Consider the following 24,538-nt stretch of genomic DNA (forward strand, 5'->3'; position numbering starts at 1 on the left):
GCAATTTGAGGTTAGAATCCCCATTCTCAGGGTTTCTTTCACAGACACTCACTCTATCTCTTTGGGTTCTGTAACTTCCTTACTTGAAAAAGGAGGGCTATAAAATCTCAGTGATAAGAATCAGATCCTGTTTGAGCACTAACAATAGTCCACATTAAGGGCCTGCTACATATTCATAGCCTTGGAGAGTGCAGATAAAAATATGACTTTTGAAATTTTGATTTGTGATCATTTCTGAATCCATATGTACTCATTAAATGCCACTGAATACATTTTTAATAATGAGGAGGAATTTGACAAACGACCTGTCTGAGCTGAACAAAGAGATTTCACACAGTGCATTTCACACAGCAGAGAAAATACCTAGAGAGTGTTAAAATCCCATTTGTTAAAGTATATTGTATTATGTTCAAACTATCCATTTGAAGACTGGTTGCTTATAATAATTATTGTCATGGTGACTTATATGCCTATCTTAGTGACTAACGGGGAAATTTACCCCATATCTGCAAAATAAATAGGTTTGATGTGAATTTTGAGTCCACACACTTCCTAACAGTATTTTTACTGCAAGGGAAACTGTTCTTATTGTCACATTAAGCTCTCCTTTAGAACAAGGTTTCAACATTTTCTTTTTGTATTTGTAATCTCTTTGTTCTACAAGAATTCAAATCAATAGAGAAGAAGTGACCTTCATATAAATTAAGAAAATAAAAAAGGAACCTGTATTAATAATCAAGAAAAAAAGAGAAAAATCAATATTTATTGAGTTGTTTTGTGCCAGGTACTGTGCTAAGATATTTGTGCCCTAGGTTATTTCAAGTTGGGGATGGCAAACAGAGACAAGTTTATTTAGTTAACTTTCCATTATCCAACGGATTCATTTGTTGACTAGTATTACTGTTATTATTGTTGTGACATATTATGCATTTAAATTATTTAATTACAGTCTGGTCTTTCTTCTTCTATTAGAAAGTTCAGAACTCTTCATCCTCATACCTCTCAGCTGATAATTACCTAGAGAATGTGAATATTTAATTTATAATGCTTAGTTTATAATGGTGTAATTCAGAAAGTATACCTGCAAAATAAGTAAATCAAGGTGTAGTCCAAACTCAAATATAAACTTTTTTTATTACTTAATATTTGAATTCTCATCGATGATGCTAAGTTCTATTAGTGTGGCTAACCAAGAGTTATCTGTAGAGATTACTGTATTTCCACCAATTTCGTCTTTTGGGAAGCAGAAAAAAACCACATGGATCTCAGTTATTTAAAGTTCATTTTTAGCAAATAGCAGATATAATTCCAAAATAATTGAAAACTGGTAAAATACAGAAGGCAATGTGGTAAATAGGATAAATACAAAGAAATAGGACTCTAGACCTAGGTAGATGCTTGGAGATCATACGGTCCAGCTTACATTACAGGTTAAAAATTCAGAACAAACATGTTAAATGATTTGCCCAAAATCAAACAGTAGGGGATACCAAAGGCTAGCATTCTGAATTTTTTTAAATAGCTGATTAGTTTTTTATTTCCCTAAACACAACAATAGGCAGATATCTTGCTGCTTTATTAACTCTTATTTTTGCAAGTATCAAATACCAAAGGAAAAATGCATTTTTACAGCTAGTAAAACCATATCAGGCTATTTTGGTTTTGATCCTCAAAAGGTGAAGTAACACTAGAGAGAATATAGTGAACAAATAAGAAACTTTGTCCCAAGTTATGGAAGCATTGACAAAAGTAATAGTTTTTGTACTGGGTAATACCAGAACAAACAGAACAAAATCTCTTATTTATTTTAAAAATATTTAATTGACAAAAATTGTATATATTTAAGATGTGCATGTGATAATTTAATATATATATATACATTGCATCATGATTACCTGAGAATGCTGTTTCTCTGCCACATCTCAAAAAGCGATGGTTTATTTGTGAGACTGTATTCCTTCATGCGGAAAATAGGGTGAGTATAATCTTTTGTCTTTAGTGACATTTCTAGATGTCTCCCTTCCCCATTTCCTCCTGAAACAAATGAATAAACAAACAAACCTTTATGTTAATGGCATTGCCCCTTCCTGATTGCTTTTTAGTAACCTTCTCTGTCTTTCTGAAGACTGGACTTTTTTTCTTTAACATTCAACATTTTCAATTGTTCTTTAATATAGCTCAATACCCTAATCCCCTCTGTTTCAATGACCTTTCCTACAATCAGCCAATCAGTCCCCTGACTGCCAGTTCTGAAGAAGAAACTCACGCTCAGACTCACAATGCTTCTTCTAGTCTCTTACTCAACAATCAACACAGAAAGCTTCTGTGACCAAATGGGGTTTCCCCATACACCAGTCAGTTCTGCAGCAGACACCAGTTGGTGTAGTCCAAGTCAATTCTGACATTATTTACCTGGCAACAGTGTCAGATCCCACCTGCTGAAGGCTCAGTCCCACAAGACTGCCCCACTCTCCATCAGACACCAGTCTGAAGTCTGGGCCTCAGGGACTTCTGACTTCTGACACTGGCTTCAAGTTAGGGCTCCCACAACCCCTTCTTTAGATTTCATCAATTTGCTAGATCAGCTCATAGAACTCAGAGAGACACTTATGTTTACCAGTTTATTACAAAGGCTATTACAAAGGGTAGAGATGAAGAAACACACAGAGTGAGGTAGGGAGAAGGGGTGAAGCACTTCCACACCCTCCTCGGGCCCACCACCCTCCAGGAACCTCCAGAAGCTCTCAGAATCTAGAACTTTTGGGATTTTGTGGAGGCTTCATTTCCTAGGCATGATTTATTAAACCATTGGCCATTGGTGATCAACTTAACCTTTAGCTTCTCTCTCTTCCCTGGAGTCTGGGGAGTAGAACTGAAAGTCCCAGCCCTCTCATCCTGGTGTAAGCATTAGTCTGCGTTGGTCGTTCTGGTGACCAGCCCCGTCCTGAAGCTATCAATCAATCACTAGCAAACACAAAAGACAGCACTTTCAAGATTCCAAGGATTTTAGGAATTGTATGCCAGGAAATTGGGTCAAATATCAAACAGGCCGGGCGGTGGCTCAAGCCTGTAATCCCAGCACTTTGGGAGGCCGAGACGGGCAGATCACGAGGTCAGGAGATCGAGACCATCCTGGCTAACACAGTGAAACCCTGTCTCTACTAAAAAAAATACAAAAAAACTAGCCGGGCGAGGTGGCAGGCACCTGTAGTCCCAGCTACTCAGGAGGCTGAGGCAGGAGAATGGCATAAAAACCAGGGAGGTGGAGCTTGCAGTGAGCTGAGATCTGGTCACTGCACTGCAGCCGGGGTGACAGAGCGAGACTCCGTCTCAAAAAACAAAACAAAACAAAATAAAACAAAAAACAAATATCAAACATACATTTGTCAATATCACACTGGTGTTTCACCTTTGTAATCTTTATACCAAGTATTCCTGTATCTAATTCTCACTCTGCTGCAGTTCATATCACATCTAAATCTCCAATCCATGAACACCATCAGTTCTCTCTATTCCTAACCTTCCTCCTATCTTCACTGTACTCTTTGCCCAGTTTAGATTTTATGATCCATCATTAGATACAATCATTATCTACTATTCCCTCCCTCCTTTCTCTCTTCTACTCCAGTAAAAACTCCAGCTCATCAGAACTAACTTTCCATCTTTTCTGTGCCTGCACTCAAGCAGTTAAATATTACAAGAAAATGGTTTGATGGGGATGACTGGATTAATACTAAATTCATAAATACTAAGCCATAATAGGCAGTAAACATGTTGAAAATTCTACTTTGGCAGAAATTTTGATTTTGTGTTCTTTGACGCATGCTTTCTCCTCTCTTCTTACATATATCCTACATGCCACACATCCTGGCAGTTGCTGGCGTGGCCTCACACTTCACTGAGGAAAAAAAACCCATCAAGCAGGAAATCCTTTACCTCCTTCCACCAAAGTCTCAACCATCTCCTCCAGCATTTCTCTTGTTATGCTGGAGTGATATTTCACCTACTGTTAAATGCTGGCTCCTCCACTTGTGCCCATGATCTTGCACCAATTCAAGTTCCTTATTCCTTCAGTAATGTTTTCTCCCATTCATTTATTTGTCCAACAAATATTATTTGAGATTCTATAAAATATAAAAATTCCTTTGGCTTTATGGAGACCACAGAAAGGAACCTGTATTTTGTTTCTTTCGTGAGTTTGACCAGGATGGTGGCATGATGTGATTCACATTTATTATTATTTTTTTTTTTGAGATGGAGTCTTGCTTTGTCACCCAGGCTGGAGTGCAGTGACACAATCTCGGCTCACTGCAAGCTCCACCTCCCAGGTTCAAGCAATTCTCCTGCCTCGGCCTCCCAAGTAGCTGGGACAACAGGTGCATGCCACCACGCAGGACTAATTTTGTGTGTGTGTGTATTTTTAGTGGAGACGGGGTTTCACTGTGTTAGCCAGGATGGTCTCGATCTCCTAAGCTCGTGAACTGCCTGCCTCAGCCTCCCAAAATGCTAGGATTACAGGCGTGATCCACCGCGCCCGGCTGTGATTTACATTTTAAAAGATACCAGTGCTATTGTTGAACTATAGAGTTAGAATGAGAAACAAAAGAAACATCCATTGCCACAGAGCAAGGAAGAGAAGACAGTGGCTTGGACTAAGATGGCAACAGTTGAAGTGGTGGGAAATGGTAGATTCTGGAGATATATAAATAGGTATAGACAGATAGATATAGAAACATAGATACAGATTTTTTGAGACAGGCTAGAGTATAGTGGAATGATCATCTCACTATAACCTCAAATTTCTTGGCTCAAGCAATCCTACTGTCTCAGCTTCCCAAGTAGCTAGGAATGCAGGCACACACCATCATGCCCAGGTAATTTTAAAAAATATTTTATAGAAATGGGGTCCTCATTACTTTGCCCAGGTTGGTCTCAAACTACTAACCTCAAACAATCCTCCCACCTTGGCCTCTTGAAGTGCTGGCATTACAGGCATGAGCCAGTGAACCTGGCCATAAGATTTATATTTTGAGCTAACATCAAAATGACTTGCTAACAGCAGAGATATGTGTGTGTGTGTGTGTGTGTGTGTGTGTGTGTGTGTGTGAGAGAGAGAGAGAGAGAGAGAGAGAGAGATGAATTATGAATACAACCTAAAGTTGGGGCCGGGGAAATTGGGTGGAGAGTGGGATTGGTTACGCAGGTGAGGAAACAAAGAGGAGCAAGTTTTGTTGGGAGCAAGAGTGGGGAATCAAAAACTTGTTAGGCTAAGTTTGGAAGATCCATTGGATATCCAGATGGAGATGTGGAATAGAAGTATGTACATATCAGCCTACCTCTCAGGGGAGACAGAGTCCACACACAGATGCTGCTTAAAGTTAGAGATCTTGATGAGATCAACCAGGAGACAAATTCTCTGATCAAATTCTCTACACTCATTTCCTCTACCTCCCCAGCTATCATTTATTAAAAAACTAAGAATGAAGAAATATTCCAAACATATATAAAACTGCAAAAAATAAGATAATAGTCAAGCAATCCCTACCAAGATTGAAAGATAATAACATTTTTTCTGTATTTTCTCAGATGTCTCTCTTTTAGTTTTAAGAATTAAAGTATTACAGAAATAACTAAAGGTCTGTTCTACTATATTTTGCCTCCCCAATCTAGAGGTAACCATTTTCCTGAAGTTGATGTATATCTCTCCCATGAACATTTTAAAATTTCATGTTTCTATATACATATACACTCACAATTTTTTAAACACTATGCCATGTCTTTAAATTTTTGTAAATGATATTTATGCTATTAGTAATAATTTTCATTAATTACCACTGTTATTACTATTATGCAATTATTGACAATGCTCTTTAACTCAACATTTTGTTTTGAAATGTATTCACACTGATATAGATTAATTTCTTATATTTTACTTCCTATCTATATTATATCATTGTTTGAATAAGAAAATTTTAGCCATTCCATGTGGATGGACAGTCAGACCATCTCCCTTGAATCTCTATTATCCCAGGGCTTCAATGATCACTCTTGCATATGTCACTTGTGCACGTGGGCGAGTTTCTCCAGGGTACATACTGAGAAGTAAAGAGCCAAGTCATATTGATAGGTATACTCTACTTCCCCGACTCCTGTATTTCCAAATTGCCTTCCAAAACAGGTTTTCCTAATTTACAAAGCCTCCTGAAGTGTATGTATGAGAATTCCTGTTTCCTTACATGCTCAACAGCACTTGGTGTAATTAATTTGCTTAATGTTTGCCAATTTGTTGAATATGAAAGGTTATTTTGGTGTTGTCTTTTTCTCTTTTCTTACACTTCTGACTTTCTGTCTTGCCACTCCACTAAATTGTCTGCTTTCAGCCATCAATGATTTCCGTGAAGTTAAATTGAATGGAGCATTCTTCGTCTTCCTGTAGCTCTACAGGCCAACAGCATCCAACTTAGTTGATCACTCCCTGTTTGAAACACTCTCCTCTCAATCATATGGAGAGAATACATTCCCCTTATCTCTCTGACAGATCCTTCTTAATCTCTTTTCTGACTAACTTCTCCTGTTCTGCAAGGGCTGACATAGGCTTTTATTATTTTTCTACCATTCATTCTTAAATGATATAACCCTTCCCCATGACTTTAAATACCCACTTTATAATAATGCCTACCAATGATATTGTTCGGCAATTCTGTGTTTCTAATTTTTGCTTCATATCTGTACTTTGATGTATAATAAATACCTCAAACTCAGCATGTTAAAAAATGGAACTCTTTACTACCAGTTCCTTCACCACCTAGACTTCCCCCAAAGGGTGTCTCTTTCAGTAAATGACCCATCCTCATCCATTGATTTACTAATTCAAAAGCCTTGGTGTCAGACTCTGCACTTCTGTTCTCTCAGCTCCCATATCTAATTTATAACCTGGACATGTTTTTTTTTTTCCTCCAGAATGCATTCTGTATCACTCCACTTCTCTCCTTGGTCTCTGCCACCACTTCAGTTCAAGTTTACCACAATCCTTAAGTTTCTGTTTCCTCAATTCAGCTACTGTCCCATGAAAGGCCATTTCTGTATGACAGCCGGAGTAGGATTTTAAAATGCAAATCAGATTATGACCATTTCCTGTTTAATGTGTCCAATAATTTCCTATTTCACTTGTTGCACTTAGACTAAATTTAGCATATTTATGGGCTTAATCCTTTTGTCATCTTCTCCGACATTATCTCACTCCCCATTCCCTCCCTCTCACTACGCCTTACTCACACTGGTGTTCCGGCCGTTCCACAAACACTCTCTCCTGCCTTAACACAAAGGTTACTGCTATTCTCTTCCATCAAGATATTGTTCATATGATTTGCTTCTTATCCATCAAGTCTCAATTTAAATGTAACTTCTTCACAGAGATCTGCTTGAAACATAGCATCCCAGGGCAGTGGGAGTGAGAAAAAAGGAAAGTGAAGTAGGAAAAGATGGGAGGCGGATCCAAGGAGATGTGTTGCCCTGCCAACCACTGCTTCTCTGCTTCCTGACAGTGAGGAAACACAGCTCCACACTTGCACCTGCTTGGCCACAGTGAACATTGCAGAACTGGCTGGGTATCAGAGGGATCAGAGAATCAGAGCTTTTGCCCTGTTTCCTCCCGTCTTCTCTCTCCCACTGGTCCATGTTCACTTTGCAGGGGAGCTAATCCTCAGCACTTCTGATTTATGCCACGGAGCCTTTCGGCGTCAATACAGGGAGCCAAGCCCCACATCCTGCCTTGAATTTGACCTGAGTTCTGGAAGTGGCAGGAGGTGCTGCAAAGCCAGGGCATGTGCCTGGAGGCGTCTGGAGATAGCAGCCCGTGGACTCACATGGAATTCAGCATGTGGTAGCATTTTCTGTGTCATAGAAGTGCTGAGCAGACACAGGTGAGACCAAGAGAATAAGAACAGTACTTCAGATGTGTCAGATCCACATGTTGTCGGTTTTATCTCAGGTACCAACCTTAGATTATAAGTAGAGGTAAGTGGCTGGCACACTCACAAGGGTTTTGCTTAAGAAAGGGAAGAAATAAAGTTACCCAGAAGGAATGATGAAGAAGCCAGGACTAGGAAGAGTGGAAAGCTCTTATCACTCCTTGTCCTAAAAGGGCAAAGGGAGGGAACACTGACTTCAAAACCTGGTGAAAGCTGCAGCTATGACAAGCCATCTACTAAGTGCTGTAGCCTCTAGGAAGATGGTAGTTATTATTGGAGTCTTGGCAGGGCAGGGAGGGAATAAAGGGAGTAATAAATACTCTCTCCAGCAGCCATCCAATCTTATACCAGTGTCTCTCGTTGGCCAACTCCAACCAGAAGCTGGAGGGAAAGGGAAACTAGGGCAGTTGCAAAGGTGAGCATCTCAAGAAAAAAAGTGAAACAAGGAAGACTGAAAAAGTAGATCAGGGGATGGAGTGCTAACAGAAGCATTCCAGTATAGGAGGACAGACTTTAAGTGACAAGTGGACAGGATTCATTTATTATTCATTGATGGTCCTGCCACCTGGTACAAGTTCACCAGGTTATTTCAAATGAATGAATGAATGCACTTAGAAAGTATGCTTCCAGTCTTCAGCTTTGCATATAGAAACTGTAGAAATTGTGGAACTCTATAAGGCTCAAATTTAACATTTCCCTGGGAAAACAGAGTTGCTGAAATAATATATACAAATAAATTGCGAGTTTTCACTTCTGTCTCCAGCATAGAAACCAAAGTAATCAGGATTTAAAAAATGTAAAATTCAACACATCAATATAAATTGTACACTTTTATTATAAATTACATTATATATGAGACGTGTGTGCATGTAAACACATGTCTATCTATCTATCTATCTATCTATCTATCTATCTATCTATCTATGTATCCATCTATCTACCTATAAAGGAATACCTCACAGAGGTATTGAGAATTGACTCCAAACCACAGCAATAAGGCAAATACTACAATAATCTATCATATACATTTTTTGTTTTACCCATGTTTATGAAAGTTACATTTACACTATACTAACTCAGGAAGCTTGTACTAGCATTATGTATAAAAAGAACAATGTACTTGCTTACCCTCACTTAAAAATCTTTATTGCTAAAAAAAAAAAATGCCAATGATTATCTCAGACTTCAGCAGGTGGTAATCTTGTTGCTGGCAGAGGGTCTTGCCTCAATGTTGTTGGCTGCTGACTGATGAGGGTGAAAGTCACATCTTACATGGATGGCAGCAGGAAAAGAGAGAGAACTTGTGCAGGGGACTTTTCTTAATAAAACCATCTGATCTCATGATACTTATTCACTATCATGAAAACAGCATGGAAAAGACTTATCCCCATGATTCAATTACATCCCACCAGGTCCCTCTCACAATACATGGGAATTATAGGAGCTACAAGATGATATTTGGGTAAGAACACAGGACCAAACCACATCATTCTGTCCCTGGCCCCTCCAAAATGTCATGTCTTCACATTTCAAAACCAATCATGCCTTTCCAACAGTCCCCCAAAGTCTTTAACTCATTTCAGCCTTAACTCAAAAGTCCACAGTCCAAAGTCTCCTCTGAGACAAGGCAAGTTCCTTCTACCTATGAGCTTGTAAAAGCAAAAGCAAGTTAGTTACTTCCTAGATACAGTGGGGGTACAGGCATTGAGTAAACACAGTCATTCCAAATGGGAGAAATTGGCCAAAACAAAGTGACTACAGGCTGCATGCAATTCCAAAATCCAGTGGGGCAGTCAAATCTTAAAGCTCCAAAGTTACCTCCTTTGACTCCATGTCTCACATCCAGGTCATGCTAAAGCCAAGAGGTGTGTTCCCATGGTCTTGGGCACCTCTACCCCTGTGGCTCTGCAGGGTACAGCCTCCCCACTGGCTGCTTTCACAGGCTGGCATTCAGTGTCTGGGGTGTTTCCAGGTGCAGACCCCCTCTGTGTAGGGGGTCCAGCCCCACATTTCCCTTCTGCACTGCCCTAGCACAAGTTCTCCATGAGAGCCCTGCTCCTGCAGCAAACTTCTGCCTGGACATCCAGGCATTTCTATACATCCTCTGAAATCTAGGTGGAGGTTCCCAAGCTTCAGTTCTTGACTTCTGTTCATCCACAGACTCAACATCACATGGAAGTTGAAAAGGTCTGGGGCTTGCACCCTCTGTAGCCACAACCCTAGCTGTATCTTCACCCTTTTTAGTAATGACTGGAGCAGCTGAGATGCAGAACACTAAGTCCTAGACTGTACACAACACACAGACCCTGGGCCCGGCCCACAAAACCATTTCTTTCTCTTAGGCCTCCAGGCCTGTGATGAGAAGGGCTGCCATGAAGACCTCTGACATGCCCTTGAGGCATTTTCCCCATTGTCTTGGGGATTCACGTTTGGCTCCTTGTTACTTATGGAAATTTCTGCAGCTGGCTTGAATTTCTCCTTGGAAAATGGGATATTCTTTTCTATTGTGTGGTCAGGTTGCAAACTTTCCAAACTTTTATGCTCTGCTTCCCTTATAAAACTGAATGCCTTTAACAGCATCCAAGTCACATCCTGAATACTTTGCTGCTTAGAAATTTCTTCTGTCAGATACTCTAAACAATCTCTCTCAACTTCAAACTTTCACAAATCTCTAGGGCAGGAGCAAAATCCCATCAGTCTCTTTGCTAAAACATAACAAGAGTTACCTTTGTTCCAGGTTCCAACACATTCCTAATTCTCATCTGAGACCACCTCTGTCTGGACTTTATTGTTCATATCACCATCAGAATTTTTGTCAAAGCCCCATTGAGCAAGTCTCTAGGAAGTTTCAAACTTTCCCACATTTTCCTGTTTTCCTCTGAGCCCTCCACACTGTTCCAACCTCTGCCTGTTCTGTTACACATTCCAAAGTTGCTTCCACATTTTGGTCTCTTTTCAGCAGCACCCCACCCTGGTACTAATGTACTGTATTAGTCTGTTCTCACGCTGCTGAAAAAGACATACCTGAGACTGGGCAATTTACAAAAGAAAGACATTTATTCAACTTAAAGTTCCACATGGCTGAAGAGGCCTCACATCATGGCAGAAGGAAGGAGCAAGTCATGTCTTACATGGATGGCAGCAAGAAAAGAAAGAGAACTTGTGCTGGAGATCTCCTCTTAATAAAGCCATTAGATCGCATGAGACTAATTCACTATCATGAGAACAGCACAAGAAAGACTTGCCCCCATGATTCAATTACATCCCACTGGGTCCCTCCCACAACACATGGGAATTCAAGATGAGATCTGGGTGGGCACACAGCCAATCCATATCAAACCCTCAATGTTCTCCATGAGGATTGGAATCAACTCCTAAACTCTAGGAAATGTTTACCTTTTGACCTCCTCTCATGAATTACGAATATTTTTAATGACGTCTTAAATGGTAAATTTATTCTGGAAGGTTTTCAGGTTACTTTGGCCAAATCCATAAGAGGAATCACTCTCTATGACAGCTGTAGCTTTACAAAATGTATTTCTTGAATAATAAGACTTGAAAGGTTGAAATTGATCCTTGCTCTTTTATCCATAGGCTACAGAATGAATGTTGTTAGTAAGCATGAAAACTACATTAATCTCCTTGTGTATCTCCATTAGAGCTCTTGGATGACCAGGTGCATTGTCATTGGACAGAAATATTTTGAAAGCAATCTTTTTTCTTAGTAGCAGGTCTCAACATTGGGCATAGAATATTCAATAAACCATGCTTTAAAAAGATGAGCTGTCACCCAGGCTTGATTGTCCTATTTATATAGTACAGGCACAAAAGATTTAGTGACATTTTTAAGGGCCCTAGGATATTTAAAATAATAAATGAGCATTCGCTTCGACTTAAAGTCACCAGCTGCATTGCGTCCAGATAAAACAGTTAGCCTTTGTCAGCTTTAGCTAAGGCTTTGAAGCTTTGAAGACAGGCATTGACTTATTCTCTTTAACTATGAAAGTCCTATATGGCATCTTCTTCTGAAAAAAGGCTATTTTATCTACATGGAAAATCTGTTGTTTAATGTAGCCATCTTCATCAATGATCTTAGCTATGTTCTGGATAATTTGCTGAGGCTTCTACATCAGCACTTGCTGCTTCACCTTGCACTTTTATGTTATGGAGATGACCACTTAAATTTCATCAACCAACCTCTGATTGATAGATTCAAACTTTCCTTCTACAGTGTCCTCTTGTCTCTCAGCCTTCAAGGAAGTGAAGAGAGTTAGGATCTTGCTCTGCATTAGAACTTTTCTTCAGGGAATATTGTGCTGGCTTGATATTTTATCCACATCACTAAAACATTCTCTATATTGTCCATAAGGCTGTTTTGCTTTATTTTCATTTGTGTGTTCACTGGATTAACACTTTTAATCTTCTTTGAGAACTTTTCTTTGCAGTCAGAACTTTGCTAAATGGTAAAAGAGGTCTAGCTTTTGGCCTGTCTAGGCTTTCAACGTGCCTTCCACACTAAGCTTAATCATTTCTAGTTTTTGATTTAAAGTGAGAGACATGTGACTCTTTTTATCATCTGAACAGTTAGAAGCCATTTTAGGTTTATTAACTGGCATAATTTTAATACTGTTTTGTCTCAGAGAATAGGAGGGCCCAAGGAGAGGGAGGGAGATGGGGGATCATCAGAATGCACCCAACATTTATCAAATAAGTTTGCTACCTTATATTGTTCCCACATTGATCAAGGGTTGGGCTACTTATTCTCACAGCCCAATAATAAGATGCAGATGAACTGGGAAAGAAGGGAGTTTATTTCTGTACCTGAGTACAGGGAGAAGGCTGGGAAACTATTTCCAGACCAATTCAAAATTAAGAGGTTTTCCAGAGCTTACATACCTTCTAAGCTATATGTCTGTATGTAAGTATGTAACTTCTAATCTGTAACTAAGGTTTGAGTCCTGAAGACCTTCCTCTGGAGCCTCAGTAAATGTACTTCAGCTAGACGGGTCCAGTCACTAGGGTGATTCCCTTATCTTGTCTCCTGGTAAATCATGGAGGCCTAGGGAGTTCCTTCAGACCCCAATACAACTTGTTTGTGGAGGGCTGGGGAGTTTCTTCAGATCTGCAATAAAACTTGCTTAATCCTAAACAAGTCCTGTTAAGAATTTCTTCATTATGTTGCCATATTCAAGGCCCAGGAAAGGCCTGTGCAAAACTTGATGGGCTATTGTTACATTCCAGCCTTTGTATAAGGGCACTGGCTGTCTCAGCTGTAATACCTAACTTCACCACTTAGTCAGTGCTGAAACAGTTGTCATGGAGGCCTGCCTCTTCCACCACTAGCAAGACCTGGCCTGCCACAATATGGGCATATCTCGTGGTATCCAAAAACAAAATGGGTTTTGAGGAAAGTTAGTATTTGTGTTTTCTATTATGAGCAATGTAAGTTTCTCCAATTATTTAGGTCTCTATTTATTTAGGTCTTCTTTAATGTCTGTCTATTTTATACTGATATAATGATTTCCACAAAAGTCTTGTACATGTTTTGAAAATCATTTTTCCAAGGAATCTTATGTTTTCTTTGGAAATGGGCTTCTTTTTTCTCAGTTAGATTGTATATTCTAACTGTTGACTTTTCTACATTGTTCTTGTACACTGATTAACAATAATCAACTGTTTAAAATGAATTTTAGTAAATTTATCTGTAAATTCATATTATTTGAGAGTAATGATAATTCTGTTTCTTCCATTCCAATAATTTTTGTACTTTTACTTTGCACTGACCAGAACCTGAAATATAATGCTGTTTAGATGTAGCAATCGTTATTCTGTATTTTAAGGAAATTAAAATGTTATCTTAAAAGTTTTCAATTTTTAGCTTCAAAGCTACCTTGGAGATAGAATTATATGCAGTCCAAATTACAAGAAGAGTTAACTCAGATTCAGTCCTGTCTCCTCTAATTTTTAGCCAGACATATTAGAAAAGTGAGGCACAGAGGGAATGATACTGGGGAGAAAGAGAGATAAAGAGAGCGACAGAGACAGAGAGACAGAGAGTCAAAAAGCCAGAGAGACAGGGACAGAGGGAGACACACATAGAGACATATAGAGACAGAGAGGCAGAGATAGATGGACAAAAGAGAGGGAGAGAGAAATAGAGGGAGAGAGAGGGGGAGAGAGGGAGAGAGAGAGAGAGAAAGAGAGAGACAGAGGGAGACCGGTTCTCTGTTTACCTACAGATTGATAAGAAGGGTAAAATTCTGTTGAATAAGCTCAACTGCTTCTGGAATTGGTAGTTATTTCAGAAAGGAAAGTAGATACTTAGAAATAAGGACGAGAGGCAGAGGGAGGCAGAGAAATGAGGAAAAGCTGAGGAAACAATCATTTACTAGTTTGGTTGTTTTTCCAACTATTCTCTTTCCAACATTTATATTCTAGCATTGCCACTTGTTATACATCTTCCATTTCTGTCCATTCCTTCTTCACTGTGCTACTGATTTCTGTTCTCCTTCACTCACATGACTTGGGAAAAATCAGGCAGACTCCATCCTGGGACAAGGGGAATTGACATCTGTTATACCAATAAGCAATCAAGGCACCTCCCAGCACCTGCCTTTGGTCCTGAGAAGAAATAACCCTATACAAAAAAAAAAAAAAAAAAAAAAAAAAAAACTCTTCTATTCAGTATTTCTAACTATTAAATGTTCCCATTATTTGAATTTTCCAGATAGCTAAGGCTTCATAATTTAAATATACTTTATATATATAATCATTTTGATGGAAATCTTTCTAAAATGTATTGCAAACTTATTTTCCTTACTAAATAGAATATTCTTGACATAAGTTAATCTTTTCTTGATGAGTCAGGGCCATTGGTATGGCTCAAATATAGAGATGCCCTGAGGGATGATTGTGGAACTAAGGGCTGTGTGGCCAACACTTACTGGCCGTAGGCTGTTAGACATTTCCAGTTAATGTATCTTCTGTCCCTTCTGTTTCTGACACTTGTCACTTTCCAGTGCGCTTGCTTCTAACAGCACCCCTCCTACTTTTCTGCTTCTAATTTGTTCTCCACTGTAACTTCGGAAGAACTGGTGGTTGCCAGGGGAAACCAGGAAACCAAGGTTATGAAATCAGTGCTCTGAATATCCTTGGCTGTGGCCTGGGGAGGGTTTCATCCTTTGCTTCCAGAATAGGGAAGAATTCAGGCATTAGACAATTTTCTTTTTTGAGGTCCAGAGGTCTGGTTGGGGTACTTAGGACATTTCACTTTTGAAGCTGTAGCAAAAGGAATATAACCCTATTATAAAGGCTTGGAAATCTTTGAATCATTTGTTCAGGAGAACAAATATGGATTTTTTTCTTTTTGTGAAGTGTTGGTGAGGGCTCAGTATGCCCTTTATATAGGGATCACCCTAGGTTGAGACCCATATTAAGTATAATTAGTAAAACAGAGCCATGCATACTCTATCAACGTTCTAAAAAGGGGTCCAGTCAGCAGCAGGCCCTGGTCAGAAATGTTTCCTGAAGTCAACAAGTCTCATAAATGCAACTGTGGGTTACCTCATTTGAAGAAAGTAATGGATTATTTCAATTTTTATTTGGCTGTTAGACATTTGGAAATCTTAAAAGAAAACTAAACATTTAATTTCTTGAAAAGTTGTGGCCTAGGCGCAGTGGCTCATGCCTGTAATCCCAGCACTTTGGGAGGCTGAGGTATGCAAATTGCCTGAGGTCAGGAGTTTGGGACCAGTTTAGCTAACATGGTGAAACCACATCTCTACTAAAAATACAAAATCATTAGCCGGGCATGGTGGCATGTGCCTGTAATCCCAGCTACCAGCTATTTAGGAGGCTGAGGCAGAGGAACTGCTTGAACTAGGGAGGTAGAGTTTGCAGTGAGCTGAGATCTCACCACTGCACTCCAGCCTGGGCGACAGAGTGAGACTCTGTTTCAGAAAAAAGAAAGAAAAAAAGAAAGAAAAACAAAGAAAAGTTGTAGAAGGTAGGTCAGCAGAACTGGGGGACAGCATGTAAGCTCAAAGTACCATTTTTGATTAATTAAACTAATTTCGCAGATATATATATTGCTACCAACAATCTTCTGATATTAATGTGGGATATTTTCTTAATTCTAAAACTCACAAAATAATGAACATCTGAAGACTTGCAAAATAAGCCCCAAATATATAAGAAGTAGAATTCTATCAATGGGTTATTCTATTCTCTCTCGTTCTTATTTTTTCTGTCTCCTTCTGACTCTGCCTGTTTCTCTCTGCTGTGCTTGGACACAGTACAATGACAGGAACCTGGTAATATTGAGAATTGGATGTTGGAGGTGAAATCTAATTAATTAGGCAGTGACTGATCTCCTTAAGTACAAAATCTGGAGAAACTGACAACCAATTGACTCAATGCTGTGTTGATGCTGGAATAATGGGAATCTCTCCCATCTAAGGTATAACTGGACCTTTAGAATAAGAAGGGGCTGATGGCTCAGGAGAATGTCAGATAGTACTTTTCTAGCAGAAAAAAATGTACCCAGTAGGTGATGAGAACCAGGTAGTGTGTATAACACAGTTCTCATGCTGGCTGCTACTTGTGCCTCTGGCTAGAATGAAAAGTCAATTCTGATATGCTTCTTATGAGACCAAAGTTGTTTAACTAAGACACTACAAAAAAATTACGATCCCTGTAAATGTTGAGCAATATGGTTTCCAGCTTTTTCCTAATGACTTCCTCTCGTGCTTTCCTGATGGGTGGAAGTTAAATCTCTAAGGTCCATTTTATGTCCTTAAAGGGGTTTGACAGCCTCGATTACCTGGGATGCTGAATCTGTTCCTTGTGTTCCTTTAGATCCAGGTTACTTCTTCACCATTCGGCTTGGTGACATGGGAAGCTGATGTCTATGTACTGCATCAAGAAGTTCTCCTGTCCTTTGGCTTCTTGTTGATTTTGGCTAATTCCAGGGACTAGCAAGGGATCAAAAAGTGGAGAAGAGTAAAATCAGAGTATTTATTCTCTTCTTTCCCTCCATTCCATTTCACCACAGCTTGGCTGTTTCCTTTTGCTGAGAAACCCCCTCTACCCAGGTTCTCTCCCCTGTGGCAACAGACTGTTCATCTTTTGCTTTTCACCCACTGCAATGAGAGCTGTGAGTTATTGCTAACCCTGGGAGACTGATCATCCTCTTCTGTTTTCCCATATTCCACTCCCCATTTTTGTAAAACGTCTCTTTACTAAAACTATTTCATGACCTCCTTTGAGTGTGTTATTTATTTCCGCTGGAACATCTAGCAAAGGTGGAACTACAGAGAGGGAGGTTTCATGGAGAAAGAAGATGGAGGCTGAGGACATAAAACTCGTGGAACTTGCTCTGGTGGAGAAAGTCCTAATTATGCTAACACTGAGAAACAGGATGTAGGACAGTCATTGAAACAAAAGGCAAACATTGAAACAGATGATATCTTCACTGAGCATAGTATAGTGACACAGTATAGTGACAGGATATTTGAACTAAAGTCAGAAAACCTAGAGCCAAATCAAAACTTGACCTTTTTATCACTGCATGTATTTTAGAGAGTCACTTAATGTCCTTGAGCTATTTTTCCTATAAAATTGGTCTAAGGAATAAAAGAGCTAACGAATGAGGAAGCATTTTACAAACTACAAGACACATACAAATGTTCGTTATTATTGTTAATCTCACAGATTCTCCATTTCTCCCCATTCTTTTTACAGCACGTTCCAAATTGTATTCTGTGGAACATTGGTTATGACAGATACTTTAAAAAAAAAAAAAAAAAAAAAAAAAACAAAGAGACCAGCCTGGGCAATATGGTGAAACCCTGTCTCTACTAAAAATACAAAAAATTAGCTGGGCGTAGTGGCGTGTGCCTGTAATCCCAGCTATTCGGGAGGCTGAGGCAGGAGAATCGTTTGAAGCCAGGAGGCAGAGGTTGCAGTGAGCCAAGATTGTGCCAATGCACTCCAGCCCGGGCGACAGAGTGAGACTCCATCCAAAAGAAAAAGAGAGAGAGAGAGAAGGGGATTTAAATCCAAAAAGGTTTGAGAAATATTGCATATCCCCGTAGTCTCTTTGGAGATTCATAATACAACTTAGTTTACTAGAGAATCTGAAAATTATGGCATTAAAATCACTCAGTTAACTTAGTTTAAACTATTTAGCAATTTCCAAACCAACGCACCAGGAAGGCCTTCATGACCTGGAATTTGTAGGGCTATTTGGTGGAACTAGCAGTTCATGGAACATACCTGGTAAATGCTGTCACCTAAAGATTTCTCTGTTTACCCCGGATCCATGGGGCCTTCCCACTCCAGACTTGTCTTCACAGGTGCTTGTAGGATATGCACTCAACTCCTTAAATCCCAGGGCCTCAACCCTTTCTTCTCCCAGTAAAAAAAAAAAAACAAACAAATGTGGCCGGTCGGGCGCAGTGGCTTACTCCTGTAATCCCAGCACTGTGGGTGGGAGGATCACGAGGTCAAGAGATCTAGACCATCTTGGCTAACATGGTGAAACGCCGTCTCTACTAAAAGCACAAAAACTAGCCGGGCGCGGGGGCTCGCGAGAGTAGTCCCAGCTGCGCGGGAGCCTGAGGCGGGAGAATCGCGTGAACCCGGGAGGCTGAGCCTGCAGTGAGTCCCAGCTGCGCGGGAGCCTGAGGCGGGAGAATCGCGTGAACCCGGGAGGCTGAGCCTGCAGTGAGTCCCAGCTGCGCGGGAGCCTGAGGCGGGAGAATCGCGTGAACCCGGGAGGCGGAGCCTGCAGTGAGTCCCAGCTACGCGGGAGGCTGAGGCGGGAGAATCGCGTGAACCCGGGAGGCGGAGCTCGCAGTGAGTCCCAGCTGCGCGGGAGCCTGAGGCGGGAGAATCGCGTGAACCCGGGAGGCGGAGCCTGCAGTGAGTCCCAGCTACGCGGGAGGCTGAGGCGGGAGAATCGCGTGAACCCGGGAGGCGGAGCCTGCAGTGAGTCCCAGCTACGCGGGAGGCTGAGGCGGGAGAATCACGTGAACCGGGAGGCGGAGCTCGCAGTGAGTCCCAGCTGCCCGCGCGGGAGCCTGAGGCGGGAGAATCGCGTGAACCCGGGAGGCGGAGCCTGCAGTGAGTCCCAGCTACGCGGGAGCCTGAGGCGGGAGAATCGCGTGAACCCGGGAGGCGGAGCCTGCAGTGAGTCCCAGCTGCGCGGGAGCCTGAGGCGGGAGAATCGCGTGAACCCGGGAGGCGGAGCCTGCAGTGAGTCCCAGCTACGCGGGAGGCTGAGGCCGGAGAATCGCGTGAACCCGAGAGGCGGAGCTTGCAGTGAGCCGAGATCTCGCCACGGCGCCCCAGCCTGACAGAGCAAGACTCCGTCTCAAAAAAAAAAAAAAAAAAAAGCAAATGAATCGGTATGGTATCAACATAGATTTAACATTGATTCGATTTTCACTCATTTTTAAAGTGATTTTTTTATATACAGAAAAACTGTTTGCTACAGATCTCTCAACGCACTTTCAACAGACACGCTGAAGAACAGATGGTCTTTAAACAGATATTTTCCTATGGTAACGATGAGGCTCTGGCGGGCATTCCAGCCACTGGGGAATATAAATTTAAGGCTACTTTCTCCGAAACATTTTGGATATAAAGAGAGAAAACAGAAGTTGCTGGTGGTGAACGTCTGACTTGTGTCACCGAGACACTGTTTGTTCAAAGTGAGGGGTTTTCTTTCCTGAATAATCTGCTTTCACTCAATACATTTCTATTTCAATAGTTTCCACTGATTCTGGTTTTCTCAGAAGATTCTCGGCATTGTGATTTTAAATAGAACTGAGCTTTGAGAGCAAAAACAAAGACATATTTAAACTTAAAGGGGAAATATCTGCATCCCTACATCTTTTGATTTCTATTTTATTGTGATAAGAATACTTAACATGAGACCTACCCTCGTAACAGATTTTTAAGTGTACAATACCGTATTTTTAACTATAGACACAATGTTGTACAGCCTATCTCTGTTAATTTAGCACTACTGAAACCTTATACCTGTTAACTAGCACCTCCCCATTTTACTAATCTCTCTTTATCTACTAGGCTGGATAAGCACTATGAAAACTTCTGATTGATGATGGAATTGTCTCTGCAATAGTCAGATAATGACCTGAATTTCTGAGATTCCCAAAAGATTTTTCTGGGAACAACATCGCAGGTAACTAGATTTGTATTCACATTCATTTAGTGTAAGATTATGCATGCACTTCACATATGCCAATATGGATAGTAAATGCTGTTTATGGGAATTTTCCAAGTGAAGGTTTTGCAAGGAGTATTTTGACGTTGATGTCATTATGTTTCATAATTTGTTTTTTCCTCTGATTCTTATCCACTCATCCATGAGAAGCAGTAACACTATGAATTTTTCAAATGAAAACGCCAAGGTACCTGACTTATATAATACCACTATTGTACTCTGACAGTAGCTTTTCGAGGTCCAGGCATAGTCCAGTATGATTCTTCTTTTTCCCAAGTCCACTGTGAGTGCTTATCCACAAAAATAAGCTTTTAGAGAAAGGCTTGCCACATTCTTTAGCCTAGAGGTGGATGCTGTGTTCAAAAAATAGTACAAGACCATCTACAGCAAGAGAATTCAATAATTCTTTGACTACATGGGACTTGTATGCTGAAGTGCTTGTGATTGGGTGAAGTGTGAAATAGAGAGTCACTGATTTGCTGTTCATTATGGGAAGTAACGAGATATGTTTATCGCTAAGTAGACAGAAAAGCCCTTATGGATTCGAAAGGAAGTAAAATGCTTGTCTTGGAAATGTTGGCGTATCTTTAAGTGAAAGCTTGGTCCCTAGCAGGTCTGGTGTGAAAGATTAGATTCATTTCCCATTTATTCCAATGGTAAAATAAAATCTTGAATATGAACAGGGAGGTTTGAGATCTGAGACCTGGGCATCATTTTATACAAGGAACGAATGGTCCCTGTCTCAAATAGTGACTCATCTTTTTGTGACAATATGATTTACCTTTAGAATATCAACAACCATCTGTTTTCATTAACTGTCTGATTTTGGGATGTGAAGTATACAGTTTAAGCCCTTGCAGGAAGCAATTTTATCTTTCTTTATTCTCAGAGACTGCTGAATTAGAGCACACAGGCATTTTGCTTTCATAGTCATTGCATTGAAATAAGCTTGTGCTGAAGACTCATTTAAAAGTGATCACTGTTTTAACTGTAATTATCAAAATTAAGTTATTCTTAAGTATTTATATGTATTCATGCTATAGTGGCAGTAAAGACTTCACTGCATTCAACTAACAAGATTAAAACATTGCCAAAGCAAAACTAGGTTAAATAGCCCTAGTTACTCCCTGTTTTCTCTCTCTCTCTTTCAAAAAACACGTATTGATATTTATATCTACACATACACATATCACCTACAAACACATATTCATACGTTTCTCATGACATCTCTTTTCCTACTCAATACTTATTGTTTCATGCCTGAATCCACCTAGAAACAAGCTTCCAGTGTTTCCCTAAACAAGAAAATTCTAACCAATATGGAGAATCTCTGATTGTATATGCAGTTTTTCATGTGGCTAATAAACTTCACAAGGGAATTTTTTTATTACTTCATGTACTGTCCTTGCAGAGGGTGCCCAATTGGTTTAAAGCTCTGACCTTTAAATACCTCTTTACTCACCCTGCTTAGAGGAGAGGAAAAGTGGCTTTACCTAATAGATAAATTTGGGGAAAACAATTTAGGCATGCTTGGTTCAGCTCCTCTCCTTTTCCTTTTGGGGACTTGCTTCCTAACAGAGCAGAAATTTACCTGTCCTCCTATACAGTCATGCTCTGCATTGGAACATGAGTTGCCCTTCATGATCTAGAGCTCTCTGACAATGGGTCAGTGCATTATTTCCAGGGTTTAGTTAGTAAGCCCTTTAAGCCACATCCTTCAACTTATACTTTATGATGAAATTTCCCAAATGAGATTCCATAAATGGCCAAAGACATACTGAGACAGGAAAATAGAGTCTGGGGGTAGGGAACCTAAGGCCCATTCACCTTGACTTTCTAAAACAGAATCAAAAGGAAAACCCCACCTCTCTACACCAAAGTAACAAAAGGATCAGAGGCTACTCCCTTTGCACTGTGTGGCAGATGATAAATGGAAAGTACCTCTGATTGTTCCCCTCCTGCAACCAACCAGACTTTTCATGGGCCAAGTCTTCTTATGTAACTTTGAACTTCACTTCAGCCTCTGATTGGTGCCGTCCCATGACCAATCAGACTGGTCGTAGGCCATTCCTTCATTTACGTAGGGTATAAACAAGTAACCAATGGGAAACTTCTCGAGGGCATTTAAACCCCAGAAAATTCTGTAAGCAGCCCTCTTGAACCATTTGCTTGAACCTATTCCTACTTTGTGGAGTGTACTTTAGTTTCAATAAATCCATGCTTTTATTGCTTCATCTTTCATTGCCTCCTTTGTGTGTTTTGTCCAGTTCTTTGTTCAAAACACCAGGAACCTGGACGCCTCATAGCCAACACCCTCCACTGGTAACTATACCAACATATGATTTCCCTCAGGACTTAGGGTGGCTGGATGGGATCCTGTGGTTACTGTGACTTCATACCATTCATCACCTGTCATAGGAAGCCTCATTTGCTTATCTGTGTTTCCATAAAAACATTATCATTTTCTATATGTGCCCTCAGGATTAAAACAAGTTTGGGAAACAAGCTTTTTGTTGCAATTAAGGTGATATATTTCTTTCTTCCTATGCCACTGTTTTGTCTTAATTTGTTCGGACTAGAGAAGGGAAAGCAACTGCTCTTTATTGAACTGACTCAGAGATGTCCACTTTGGTTTCTACAGTGCAATCTTCATTTAGGTTTTCCTCCTCCTTGAGACATTTTTCATTTTTCTCCTGATAAGTCTAGTCTTCATTCGGTGAATATGTTCACTTTGAGTGCTCTCGTGATGTTCAATGCTTTCTTGCCTTCTCTCTTTCTTACCTTATTTTCCCCATATTCGTAACAATTGGCATTTTCTATATTGGATCACAGGCTCCACCACTTGTCTGTACTTCTTTATAATAATTGATATTTCTCAATAAGGTGTATGGTGAATAACACGGGCTATAGAGTCAGATAAACTTAGTTTTAATTCTCAAACACTTCATTTGACATTGGACAAAATCTATAATCTTTCTAAAACCTCAGGTTTCTCATATTTCATTGGAGACATTAATGGGGCCCTCCTCTTTTTGTTGCCAGGATTAAATGAAATTAAGTGTATAAGTGTAATACTTAATATGATTTGTATTTGATAAGTATTATCTGTTATTGTTGAACAAGGATATGCTAAACATTAAAAATTTAGAGACCCTAGGAATACGCTGTATCTACTGCTTTATTTTAAAAGTTTTATAATTTTGTTACATCATAGGTGATTCAAAGTCATAAATAAAATTAAAAATCAATGTGGTCCAGTTATAAAAAGATTGGCATATTGACAGAAAAATTGTAAGAACTGGCTAAAAGGTTACAATTCAGCAGTCCGAAGTTGTTAAATGTAGGGGGAAACAACGTTCCATACTTAATCGTTTCTGACAGTATCACCCTTACAGAAAACTAGAAAGATTAATGTTGATAATTTTGATCATGAAACATAAATAACATGTCACTGTATTCCACGTAAAGAAAATGCTAAAGCATTTTAGGACATTTTAATCAAAATAGTTATAAAACTTTACAGAAAGGTGGAGACTCCATTTCTATGAAAACTAACTCATATGAAACACTCTTTCTCTAATGATACCAATGAAGGAGGTATTATTTGAAGAATAACTTCTATACCTGTATTGCTTTTAACTGTTCAAAAGACTTCCGTATTTATATATCTTATTTTGATCTCACAAATGTATATGGTATTTGTTCGGTTATTGTAATCTTCATATGCAAAAAGAAATTTAGGTAGGGAGAACTGAACAGAACACTTAAAGTAGAGGTATCTGCAAAGATGGCACAGCTGAGAAGCTGAAGCTTCATTTTTCTGTTAGAGATGGTATTATTATAATTATTGAATAGTTTTTTCTGGTGAACCATATTTTATTATTATTGTCTTATTTTTATTTGGGCTTTTTTCTTCTCTCCGTTATTTAAGATACCGTTCTATTTTATGGAGAACAACATAAATTGTGTCTTGTTTAGTGAAGTGGCCATGTTGGTTGAATATTTTTAACATGATGATATAGAGACAAATAAGGAAAACAAAGTTACCACTTCATGAATACCATATAATGTCTATATACTGGCTCATTTACCCCTCACAATAGTTTTGCAAGACAAGTATTATTATACCCATTCTACATATTAGAAAAACACAAAAAGATGAATCCAGGTTCTGTAACCTCAAGTCCGAGTTTTTTCTGTCCTCACTCGTTATCTTCCACAATGAGTCTCAAGAATAACTCAAAGCCTGAACAGGAAAAAGTATTGAATTCATCTATAAATATCTTTGGCTCACCTGCAAGAAAATGTGAAATCAAAA

General features: G+C 39.7%; 1 long non-coding RNA gene across 1 annotated transcript in view; it reads right to left on the minus strand.

Moving 5' to 3' along the window:
* Window positions 1–18,510, minus strand: part of LOC126935676 (uncharacterized) — a 135,440-nt gene extending 116,930 nt beyond the window's left edge. The window contains exons 1-3 of the long non-coding RNA XR_007719277.1: window positions 18,246–18,510; window positions 16,792–16,942; window positions 1,896–2,034 (exon numbers count right to left, since the gene is read on the minus strand). This is a non-coding gene — a long non-coding RNA (uncharacterized LOC126935676). The remainder of the gene's footprint in view (window positions 1–1,895; window positions 2,035–16,791; window positions 16,943–18,245) is intronic.
* Between the last annotated feature and the right edge of the window lie 6,028 nt (window positions 18,511–24,538).

The sequence above is a fragment of the Macaca thibetana genome, chromosome 14 (genome assembly GCF_024542745.1).
Source record: "Macaca thibetana thibetana isolate TM-01 chromosome 14, ASM2454274v1, whole genome shotgun sequence".
Lineage (NCBI taxonomy): Eukaryota > Metazoa > Chordata > Mammalia > Primates > Cercopithecidae > Macaca > Macaca thibetana.